The sequence below is a fragment of the Leptopilina boulardi genome, unplaced genomic scaffold (assembly GCF_019393585.1).
Source record: "Leptopilina boulardi isolate dan_hultmark-lab unplaced genomic scaffold, ZJU_Lbou_2.1 LbouV2_392, whole genome shotgun sequence".
Taxonomy (NCBI): domain Eukaryota; kingdom Metazoa; phylum Arthropoda; class Insecta; order Hymenoptera; family Figitidae; genus Leptopilina; species Leptopilina boulardi.
The window spans coordinates 3,544,659-3,556,803 of record NW_026137965.1 but is presented as its reverse complement, the minus strand read 5'-3'; the positions used below and the strand labels follow the sequence as shown (position 1 = coordinate 3,556,803).

Sequence of the window (12,145 nt, the reverse complement as noted above, 5' to 3'; positions counted from 1 at the left end):
TAATTTTTAAAAAATATTTGATATTAAAAAATATTTTTATTAAAAAATAATATTTATATGAAAAAATAATATACTTTCATTTGAATAAAAATTCTTTTAAATAAAAATTCTGCTTATAACTTTAATTAAATAAAAATTCTTCAACATGAGAATTGTTTAATATCTAAATTTACTTTATACAAAGGTTATTTCTTTTCACGCAGTAACCTTGTTTCTTTTTGTCTCATAACACAAATTATGATTATAATTACACAAATGAAAAAATTACATTTATTCTTCTTTGTTGTTCCACTTTTTAAACTTCCTCATTTGAGGAGAAAATTTTTCATATATATATATATATATATATATATATATATATATATATATTGATCAACATAAGACCTCGCTCATTTTAGAAAAATTTCTCCCTCTATAATTTTTAATTGTAAAATTCTAATAGAATTTTTTTTTTTTTTAATTAAATTTTTAATTAATATCTCACTTCCATATGGAATAAATAAATAAAATAATAAATATTTCCTGATTAAAAAAAATTATACCTTATAATAAAAAAAAAAATTCAATTAAAAATGTATAGAATTTTTTTTTAAAATAAAGTTTCAGTGTTCTGGTTCGACGACCTTGGAAGTCGATGAACTGATACACGCGGAAGAAAAGAGATGCATCGCACGTCTGAAACAATATATAACTGGCTTACTGAAAAGTGTACTACCCAAACGCCCCGTAAATGTCTTTCAAAAAGTTCCCTGCTACGATTAAAGTCTTTGAAAATGTCTATATAGTAGACGTTTACGGGCATTTTGTTGCGGGGCTTTTCCTTTTCCTATATCTATATATATATACGCGTTATGGTTGGAATGAAAAACAAGCGCATTTTACTTGTATATATCTTGTTCGCGAGGACAAGTCGTCGTTTCATCTCTGATGGACAGAGGCAGTAATGCAACTAGAGGAAGCATCAATTTCGCAATTGCCGAGCGTGTATAGTGTAAAGTTAAAAAGTACGAAACATTGCCGGTTGCAATTCCTGACGTGGCACTGGCATCCGCAATCATTTTCATCTCTGGTTCGCAGAGCGTTACGTCCTTGGACGATTATTATGGCACTTTAACTTTTACGTGGAAAGTACAGATCAACTCGACGGGAATATTTTCTTCTAATTAATTATTTTTTTTATCATTATTATTATTTTTGTGTGAAAATATTTGATGTTTCTATACAGTTACGGAAAAAGCAATTCTGTTTTCTATCTAGTTTCTATCTAGCTTAATTATACTGAAACTAGCTGGAAATGTAATGCTACGATCAGCAAGTTTCTAGATAAGCAAACTATGTGGAAACTATCCAGAGCATCTGGAGTATTTAGAAAGATTAGAATAGTTGTACTATCTAGTTTCTAAATATTTACACTATGTGGAAACTATCTAGTTTCTAGATAATTCAATTATGTGGAAACTATGGCCAAACTATTTGGTTTCTCGTTACTTAACCTACATGAAAACTATATAGTTTCTAGATAATTAAACTTGGTAGAAACTATATAGATTTTAGATAGTTAAATTATGTGGAAACTTCCTAGGTTCTAAATACTTTAATTGAATGAAAACTATCTAGTTTTTATATAATTAAATTATGTATAAACTTTAGATAGTTAAACTATCTAAAAACTTTCAAGTTTCTAGATAGTTAAACTGTTTAAAAACTTTCTAGTTTCTAGGTAGTAAATCTATCTAACAACTGTTTAGTTTCTCGATACATAAAGTGTTTGAAAATTATCTAGTTTCTCGATACTAAAACTATATACAAACTATCGAGTTTTTAAATAAATTAATTATGTAGATACTATGTAGTTGCCGATAGTTAAACTGTCTGAAAACTTTCTAGTTTTCATACAATTAAACTACATGAGAACTATCCAGTTTCTAGATACTCAAACTATATAAAAACTATCTAGTTTCTAGATAATTAATCTACATGAAGACTCTCTAGTTTGTAGATACTTAAACTATACGAAAACTACCTAGTTTATAGATACTTAATCTATATGGAAACTATGTAGTTTGCAGATAGTTAAACTATGTGAAAACTTTCTAGTTTCTAGATAGTTAAACTGTCTAAAAACTTTTTAGTTTCTAGGTATAGTTAATCTACCTAAAAACTGTTTAGTTTCTCGATACTAAAACTATATACAAACTATCTAGTTTTTAAATAATTAAATTATGTAGATACTATATAGTTTACCGATAGTTAAACTATCTGAAAACTTTCTAGTTTTCACACAATTAAACTACATGAGAACTAGAATTATCTAGTTTCTAGATAATTAATCTACATGAAGACTCTCTAGTTTGTAGATACTTAAACTATACGAAAACTACCTAGTTTATAGATACCTAAACTATATGGAAACTATGTAGTTTTCAGATAGTTAAACTATATGAAAACTTTCTAGTTTCTAGATAGTTAAACTATGTGGAAACTTTCTAGTTTCTAAATTATTTAGAAAGGTCAGAACAGTTATACTAAATAGTTTCTAGATAGTTAAAAGTGTGTAGAAACTATCTCGACTTTCTTGCCAATTTCTGACTACTAAATTTGAAAAATCGCGCCAATATCTTTTCGTCAATTTTTTTCGGTCAATTACAATTTCGGACAATTGAAGATTTGTCGTTTTAAGCATTCTATCAAGTAAAAAATCGTATAAATAAAAATTCGGACTAATGAACAGAAAATTCTGACATTTGATAAATCCGAAGTACATAAAGAAAAATTCCGTAAAATAAGAATTTTGCTAAATTAAAAAATTCCCTACCTAAAAATTTTGCAAAGTTAAAATTCTCTTAAAAAAAAATTCCGTCAAATTCCAATTCGAAAAATGAAAATTCGTCTAAAGAATAATGATAGCTCCTAATAAAATTTTCTAAAATGAAATTTGTAACTAATTTCTTTTAATAATCCTTAAAATTCTTCAAAAATTAACACACGTTTATCATAGTTTTGTTCTCTCTTTCTCTTTCTTTTTATCATTCGTCTATGTTTCTGGGAAATTTTGTTTTTAGTCTAACGGGAAGAAAATGAGGGATAATAGAATAGAAGTGCTCACTTTCTTGCCATATCCAATGCCTGAGAGTGTTGGAATTACACTGTTTTCTGCTCGTCTCTCTCTCTCTCTCTGTTTTTTTTTACATGAGAAAAATCTTCTAATTTTCTTCTCGGAAGTCCTCAATATAATATCTCGAGTCATAAATTTATTTTTATGCGCGGAAACAATTTTTAAAATTATATATGATTTAACATAAATTCTTAATCCTATATAATATCTATCATTTCGTGAAAATTTTTTCAAATTTTTTATTTCAAATAAATAAAAAATAAATTTTCACGAAAAAAAAAGAGAAAAATAGTTTCACAAACCATAAATAACACTCTAAACACGAAATTGGTGATTATTAACCCTCGACCTACAGAAGATGAGACTTTCATTCGTCATAAAAATCAAGTAAAAGTTCATTGAATTCTACCATTGTCTACATATATATTGTAACAAATCTTAAAAATTAATAAACTAACAACAATTTACGACTCACATATATGTAATGAAAACAATAATAATAATATAATTTTTCCATTAATACATACATCAAAAAAAATATGACGTTCATGTCTTTGTTAATTTCAAGACTTTCTAAAATTTACATCAAAAATATTATAATGTCAGACATTTTCTACAGGGAAAAAAAAATTTTTTTTTTCATTGATGATATATTATCGGTTTGTAATCTATGATCAAAAATTCTTCAATTAAATTTATTATCGGATACTTTTTTTTTCTCTCCTCCCCCTCTAAAATGTCTATAGGAAGGTATTATTAAAGAAGTATGTTTACAACAGGATGCATATTATTATTATCTTTAAAGACCGATGCATAACTCGACATTGACCATATAATGTGAGGATCATCATCATTGACTTGGATACGCTTTCTCGAGTCAGTGCCAATGATTATATTAGAAGAAACGACATAAAAGAATAAATTTTCATACTCGACTGAACAAACCAGAATTTTGTTGTTTAAAGCCATATAATTATTTCTACCGCGAAAAAAAGCTCACGAGAAATTTTAAACTTGATTGGCGTTATTTAATTTATTTATACATATACGTAAAAAAAGGATCGTAAAATAGAATATAAAAATTGTATCTATTTTTATTTTTTTTATTAATTATCAAATACACTGAAAAAAAATTTTATTTGGTTCAAATACTCGATTACTTGACTATTATCAAATAAATATTTATTTGTATCATATAATTATTATTTGAGTCAATTAAATGATATTTGTTTCAAATACAGAAATTATTGGTTCAAATACAATTTATTTAATTCAAATAAAAATTATTTGGATCAAATAAATATTTATTTGATAATACTCAAGTAATTGAGTATTTGAAACAAATAAATTTTTTTTTCACTGCAGTGATATTTAAAGAAATATATAATTTAAAAAAATGTAATTTTGTCATTTTATTATTTTTTTAAATTATGCCAGAAAATTATTTATTTAAATTTATTTAATTCAAATTTATTAGTTCAAAAAGTAAAGCATAAAAAAAGATATAGAAATACCTGTATGACAAGTACGGCCTTTAATTATCGTTTTATATTTATCAGTTACATAATCCAAGTCCAAAGTTATTTTCAATTTCTTTACGCTAATTATGATAAATGTGTAAATTGATAAAATGCAAAATAATATTTAATTTTAATGTAAGAAATTTTTTTTTAATGGTCTAGAAAACTTCACATAAACCAGTCGTTTTCTTTTTACACAATAATTTTTTTTTTCTTTTTTTAATTCTCTTTTTTATTTTTTTTCCACATTTAAAAAATGAGAAAAAAATTAATTAAAGAAATAATTCTTTAAGAAGATCCGGAAAATTAATGATCATCCTGTATATATATCACAATCTTGCTTAGAATTCAATTGCATAAGGATCTATTTGTCTTGAAAGAATCTCATCTCATCGCGAAATCGAATTATCGTTAATCTCGCGAGAGAGCAAAAAAAAAATGAAACTCTGTACATTTATTCCTATATACAAAATTACATAGTATGTATTTATCCTTCTTGTATGTGTATATATATATATATGTATTACGTAAGTTATGTAATCCGGCGTACTTAATTTCGACGACGACGACAACGACGACCCAAACCAAGAATGAAAATAAAAGAATAAAAAAAAATGAACAAGAAAAAAAATCACTCGAGCAACATTTATAAATTAAGAATCATCTTACAGTGTAATAAATTCCATTGCAATTTATGGTGACCATATACGTAAGAAATTAAAAAAAACTTGTTTCGCCAACCATAAAGCACAATATTTTAATTCATCCTTGAATATTTTCGTGTATAACTCTTTTTTTGCTGATCATTTAAAACTTTTAATTTAATTGTCATTTTTTTATTTATTGTATATTTTTATATCCACGTCGTATGTATTTAAACATTGTATATATATTCAATTTGCGAAAATAAATAATTTAAAATTTATTTATTTTTATTTAATGTAAATAAATAATTACTTATAAAATAATAAAATAAATAATAATAATTAAAAATTTTTCTATATTTTCAAATATTGAAAATTGAAAAATAATTTTTATTTTTCTATTTTTTTTTTATTGCCATTATCAATTAGTCAGATTTGAAAATTATTACACTTTCGAAATGAAAATTTATTATCAAACTAGTGGAGTAAAGAGAAATTGTAAAATTTGTTACTTATCCACAGAAATTCCCACAGTGAGAAAAGTAATCACTAAATCAAGTGGACTCATTTACTTAATAAATTTAACATGACGGAAGCTATTTTCTTTAAATACTCAAACTAATCCTTCAGATGCAAAAAAAATATCTTCCCAACAAGTTCAATATTTTTTTTTGCATACAACTTTTCTTTTACAATTTATTATTTATTTATTCTTTATATTATTTTTCTATTATTATTATTTATTATTATTATATACAAAATAAAATTATTTGAATCAAATAATTTCTTTCCATTGCAGTTAATTTTTTTTTTATTATTCCATCTAAATTAAATTCATATTCGTCATACGCAGTTAAAAAATAAAAAAATTACAATTCTTGTTACACTGTGAATTTTTTTTCTTCTTTTTTTAAAAATTAAAAATAGCCTCGTATAAGTTATAATTATTATACATTATATATACCCAAGTAGAAATGTGCCACTGGCATAGTACTGACCCAACACTGCCAGTCAGTATAACGGTACTGACTGCCGTACTGGGCCAGTAGTGGACCAACCCTGGCTGGTAACGCTGTCCAGTACTGATTTTGTCCCGCTCACCAGTACTAACGTAGTACTAGAATAATACTGGCATAATACTGGCAAAGTACTCATCCGGACTTAAAATCTCACTTTTTTACAAAATGCTAAAACACGCTTTCCAATGCAAATTTCATCCTTATTAGCTTATTACTCCCATTTTTACCACGAACAGGTAATGTGAAGCCAATAATAGTTAATGTTATTTAGAATATATAAAATATTATTAACAATAAATAATTAAAATAATAATTATCATTTATATTAATTAAATTATTTTATTTTTAATAAATTATTTTACAAAAAATAATTTGTGTTGTAAATTTTTTTATTTTTTTAAATTCATAATATTTAATTTTTTTTACTTTGCACTTATACTTAATTTAATAATTATTTAATAATTGATATTACACATGAACAAATATTGTACTTATAACACTTAAAACTAAGAACGAAAAATCTCGCACGCATGGGGGATCGAACCCTAAACCCTTGGAACGCAAGTCAGATACGCATACCGCACAGCCGCGCTGGCTTGAAGTGCTGACTTGAAGTAGTTCACCTAATACAAAAGTTTTGATTTCAAAATTTGTATTATCTATTGATCACGAAAATAAAATGAATTTATTCTTAAATTTTTTAAACTCATAAAATTTTTTCAATTTTTACAAAGATTTAATGAAATAAAACTGGATATCAATTTCAGTTAAATATTTTTAATAAATTATTTTTACCGTAAATAATATTAAAACAGACAAAAATGATTGATGAATTACATAATTAAAAATAAGTTAATAAAAGACGACTGTAAAATATGAATGGTGAAAAATTTTTTAAATTTAATATTTAATTATTAATAATATTTAAAAATTACAGTGAAAAAATTACATTTGCTTTATTTTTAAAACTATTAGAAAAAAATTCTCAACTTATTGTTATTGTATGCATGATAAATAACTTAATGCACATATTTCAATGAGTACTAAAATAACTAAAAAAACATAAATATATTTTATATAGGTATATAATAATACATTACAATTACATCCAAAATTTTGAGGGAAAGTATTCGAAAGAAATTAATATACATTTTTTTAAATAAAAAATCATCGTTTTCTACCTATTGAAATAATTTAAAGATTTTTTCATTTAATGTTTTTTATCACCGACATAGTACTGATTCGGTGTGAATGACAGTGTACTGACAGTACTGGTTTTAATATTTTTTTACCTCCGACATGGTACTGATTCGGTGTATTAGTCTGTACACTGCCAGTACTGAAAGTCAATACCGACAGCCAGTATTGGATCAGTACCATGCCGGTGTTTAATTACGGCGAGCTACGGATATTTCTACTTGGGTAGAGTTCGCGATATATTAAAATACTTAAAAGTTCGCATTCTTTCTATACCTATCAAAGGCTAAATATAATTTTCGATTTTGCGCTATAACGTTTCCTTTTTGATATTTATGTCGATTACTCACACATACACACTGTCTTGTCAAGTTTAACGATCACGTTTGCTTATCAATCATGTGAATATTAGAAAATGGAATGTTGCTTATATATATTAAGGAATTCATTATATTATTTGTCTCGTTTCTATATATATATATATAGGTACAAACAAATTTATATCTTGATGGATTGTGAAGACTGACGATTATGTTGATTACTTCTTGTGATTTATGAAAGCAAACGTGACTTGACTATTACAATGGAAAACTTCTATTAACGAAAAATATTGTCCGATATTTATGCAATTTTTCCGATTTTCTATTTTGAAACTGTAAATTTTGACTTTGCATAAAATAATAATAATTATTATGTTAATCAAAACTTAAATCTCCGAGTAAATTTATTATAAAATACTCCCTAATTTGAATTATTTCTACTAATTTTTAGTCAATTTTTCACAAAAACTTTAGTAAAAAAATATATTATTAATGAATCAAATACTTTACTAAAAATCACTACTAATTTTACTAAAAATTATTAAAAATTTCTACTAATTTTAAGTTATTTTTCACTAATACTTTAGTAAAAAAAAGTATTACTAAATCAAATAGTAATATTTTACTAAAAATTAGTGAAATAAATAATTAGATAATTAAAAAACTTTCTACTAATTTTCAGTTATTTATTACTAAAATTTTAATAAAAAAAATATTACTAAATTTAATAGTAATATTTTATTAAGAATTAGTGAGAATTTCTACTAATATTTTTTTTTATCAAATAATAATTGTAATATTGAAAATTATTTCTAAACGACTTATGTTAATTTTCATTAAATTTTTGTTTCAGGTAAGTGTCACATAACAAATATCAGAGAATAAAGAATCCAGCAAATTGGGTAAGCAAAAAAAATTAAAGACAGAAAAAATTTTCAAAGACGTGCGGATGCGAGTGTAAAGAGAAAACGTATGAGAAAGTTACAAAAAAAAATTGTGCTATTCCCCCTCCATCATAAATGAATATAAAATGTCGATTATTCAGTTGATTGTTCTAACGGTAATTTTATATTTCCTGTCGGATAAGGTACGATAGAAATTTGAAGAAAAAAAAAAAAAAAGAACTTATTGCCAATAAATAGTTGTAAAAATTTTCTTTTCTTTTTTTTTTGAAAAAGTGTGACAAAGAAAGTCAAACTATCATGTCACCGCGCGCGTTAGACGTCAAGTTTTAATCTCACTGGAAATATATAAATTTATAAAAAAGAGGAAATTCAAGAGAAAATGCACTTCCCTCTGTCATCGTGTGTCACATGTGGCATACATTACACCACCTATACTCTCAGCAATAAAATCCTAATGAATGAACAATTGTGTGAAATTATAACTCTTCCTTTTCTCAAATAAAATCTCATTACAGTTGCATGTTTCTTCCTGCGCGCAAAGAGAAGCGAATGTGCCAGTGAAAGATTTATTTAAAACCAACGAGTTCAAGTCATTGCCTTATTTGTACATTTTAAATTGCGTCCAATTAAAATTCACTATTATAGCGTGCGCAGGGGGAATTAAACTGAAATTTCAAGTAATTGTCATTCAATGAAGCATCATTATTCACTGATTGGTGAAAATCGAAACTTGGACTTGTGACATCAACAATGAGAGAAAGAGAAATTTTAATAAAATCAGGAATAATCTCTTTCATGAAGCACAAAATTAAATTTGAAATTAACGATTTTCGATAAATTCAATGTCAATATTTCTGTATGACATTCTAAACGAGACACAAGAATTAAAAATATATATATAAAAATTATTTATTAGAATTTTTAATGGATAAAAAATTGAAGTTCCATTTAGCCGAATTTTTATTTGCTCGAATTACTTTTTGACATAATTTCCATTAAACTGATTTTATATAATATACAGAATTTTTATATAGCCGAACATTTACTTTCCACAATTTCTATTTAAATGAATTTTTATTTAGCAGAATTTCATTACATAGAATTTTTATTTAGCCGAATTTTTATTTGATCAAATTCTTATTTGACAGAATTTCCATTTAACACTCAACCAAAAATTCATGTAACAGAATTTCTTATTTGATCGAATATTTATTTGACAGAACTTTCATTTGTTCAAATAAAAATTTGGCTGAAACATTTTGGCGCCAATTATATAACCAATAAAAATTTTCTGGATAATTTCTGATTGGTTATTTATTTGTACATACGTATCCAAAAGTTTCTGACGGAATTTACTTCAAAAAAATGAAAGTTTCGTCAAATAAAAAATTCTGTTAAATGAATTTTCGCTTAAGTACAAAATCTAAAATAAGAAAAATCATTTTTCTAAAAATTCTGTTAAATAAAAATTCGAATATTCTGACAACTAAAAATTCGTTCCAATAGAAATTCGGGGAAGTAAATGTTCGACTGTATAAAAATTCTGTAACATACAAAATCGGTTTAGTGGAAATTCTGTCAAAAAGTAATTCTAACAAAATAAAAATTTTGACAAATGAAAATTCGAACAAATAAAAATTCTAAGAAATTAATTTTAGACGCCTTTTCTAAAACAGATGACAGGTGAGGCAGTGCTTTATATATATTTATATAGAGAAAGTTTTATTCGCGTTGAGACAGGTCACGAGTCGCCTTGGGTCGCGCCTCCCTGTTCTTTTTTTAGAGGTCAAGTTCGTAACGTCGTCCATGTAATGTCTGTGTCTGCTCGACTGTCTACTCTATACTATATATATATACTTTTATTTTGTCCTTGCACTGAACATGAAGAGCGCGATGACAAGAGATTTACATATATATATAGGACGTGAAAGGCATAAAATGACATCTGCACTTTTTTTCCAAAAATATTATCCAAAAGCCCCTATAGAAAGCCGAATAATATTATTAAAAATTAATTCCCTATCCCAAATTAACGTACTGACCGAGTAGTCAATTTTTGATAATCTTATCTCTTTTTAACAAAAAATTAATATTTTTTTCAAATTCTTCTCTATCTCTCACACAAAATACTTCAATATATTGAAAATAATTGTAATTAAGAAACTATTTTATCAAAGAATATATCTTTAAAAGTCCAATGGAATGAAATTCCTGTGAAAGCAGCAAATATATTTTAAGCGAAGAGAAAAAATATTCAATAAACTTATCAACCCGATCGTAAATCAGTAGGGAAGGAGTTTTGCTAACAAACGAAAGTTGTAATGCCGACAATCACCTGATCGTAGATTCGTCTTGTTAATTAGGCGTGGATACAACTATATGTACTTAAAGAACTTACGAAAGAGCGCGCCACTGACCCAATTTTCCTCTTCCATTGAGAGGTTTCCATAAGCAAGTGCACGATTTCGATCATGCTATTAGTGACCTTGCCTGATTTTTTTTAATATCAGTAGTATTCGAAAGCTATTTGGTACATAATATTATATTGAGAGTCATGAGCCAACTCTATTTTTCTTACAAAAAAAAAAAAAAAAAAAAAAGATAAACATCCCACACAAGATCCATTAAAATTTCAAAGACACTATTCATAATATGATCAAAGTCTAAATGGTTTCCTGATAAATATATGTTTACTGTAATATATTTATTTCATGTGTAGGCGACTGTGTAATTTCGCATATAATACATAATTTCAAACATTATAAGAATTATATATAAAAACTATAATATAAAAAAAAATAAAAATATTTAAAAGATCCTAAAGTGTAGGTTTAATAAAGCAATTTCTAATTTCCTCTACACGGAAAAAAATCTTTACCTGGAACAGTTATAAGTTTCACTGGAACAACGATATATTGCACTAAAGCAGCTAAAGTTTTCGCTATTCTAGAGAAACATATCGCTATTCCAAATAAAGATTTTTTTTCCTGTACAAGAATCTACACAGAAAAAAAGGAATTACTTACAGATGCTAACTATCGGATCTATCAAAATTAGTAACCACAGCTAAATTTTTTGCTGTCCCTATATATTAGCTAACATAATTTGTAATGTCAGCAAAACTTAGAAAAGAAAATAGAAAAATCTGACAAGGTCCATATGAGAATTCTATTAAAATTTCTAGTAATATAAAAGCGAATTATTCTTTAAAAATATTTTTTTTCCAATATCAATAAATATTCGATTATAAAAGATCAAAATTAGTCTGAATCAAGAAAAAAAAAAGAAAGAATATCTCAAATGGTTTTTATTAGACAATTTATATATAAATATATGCGAAACATTTATTTATCTTATAGATGTATTCACGTCTGAAAGAATCGATTGAAAATAATCGATGCGCATATATTAAATTGAAATCGTGG

At 25.5% G+C, this 12,145-nt stretch overlaps 2 protein-coding genes across 10 annotated transcripts in view; one reads left to right on the top strand and one right to left on the bottom strand.

Moving 5' to 3' along the window:
• Window positions 1–12,145, top strand: part of LOC127288513 (protein cordon-bleu) — a 131,624-nt gene that overhangs the window by 86,014 nt on the left and 33,465 nt on the right. The window contains exon 1 of one of the 9 annotated variants that reach the window (XM_051316004.1): window positions 8,697–8,717. The exons of the other annotated variants lie outside the window; for them this stretch is intronic. The gene's annotated coding sequence lies outside the window, so the exon portion shown is untranslated. Of the gene's footprint in view, window positions 1–8,696; window positions 8,718–12,145 lie in introns of those variants that run through there. 9 annotated transcript variants of the gene reach the window in all.
• Window positions 1–12,145, bottom strand: part of LOC127288524 (NADH dehydrogenase [ubiquinone] 1 alpha subcomplex subunit 10, mitochondrial) — a 132,217-nt gene that overhangs the window by 116,203 nt on the left and 3,869 nt on the right. The gene's annotated exons all lie outside the window — the stretch shown is intronic.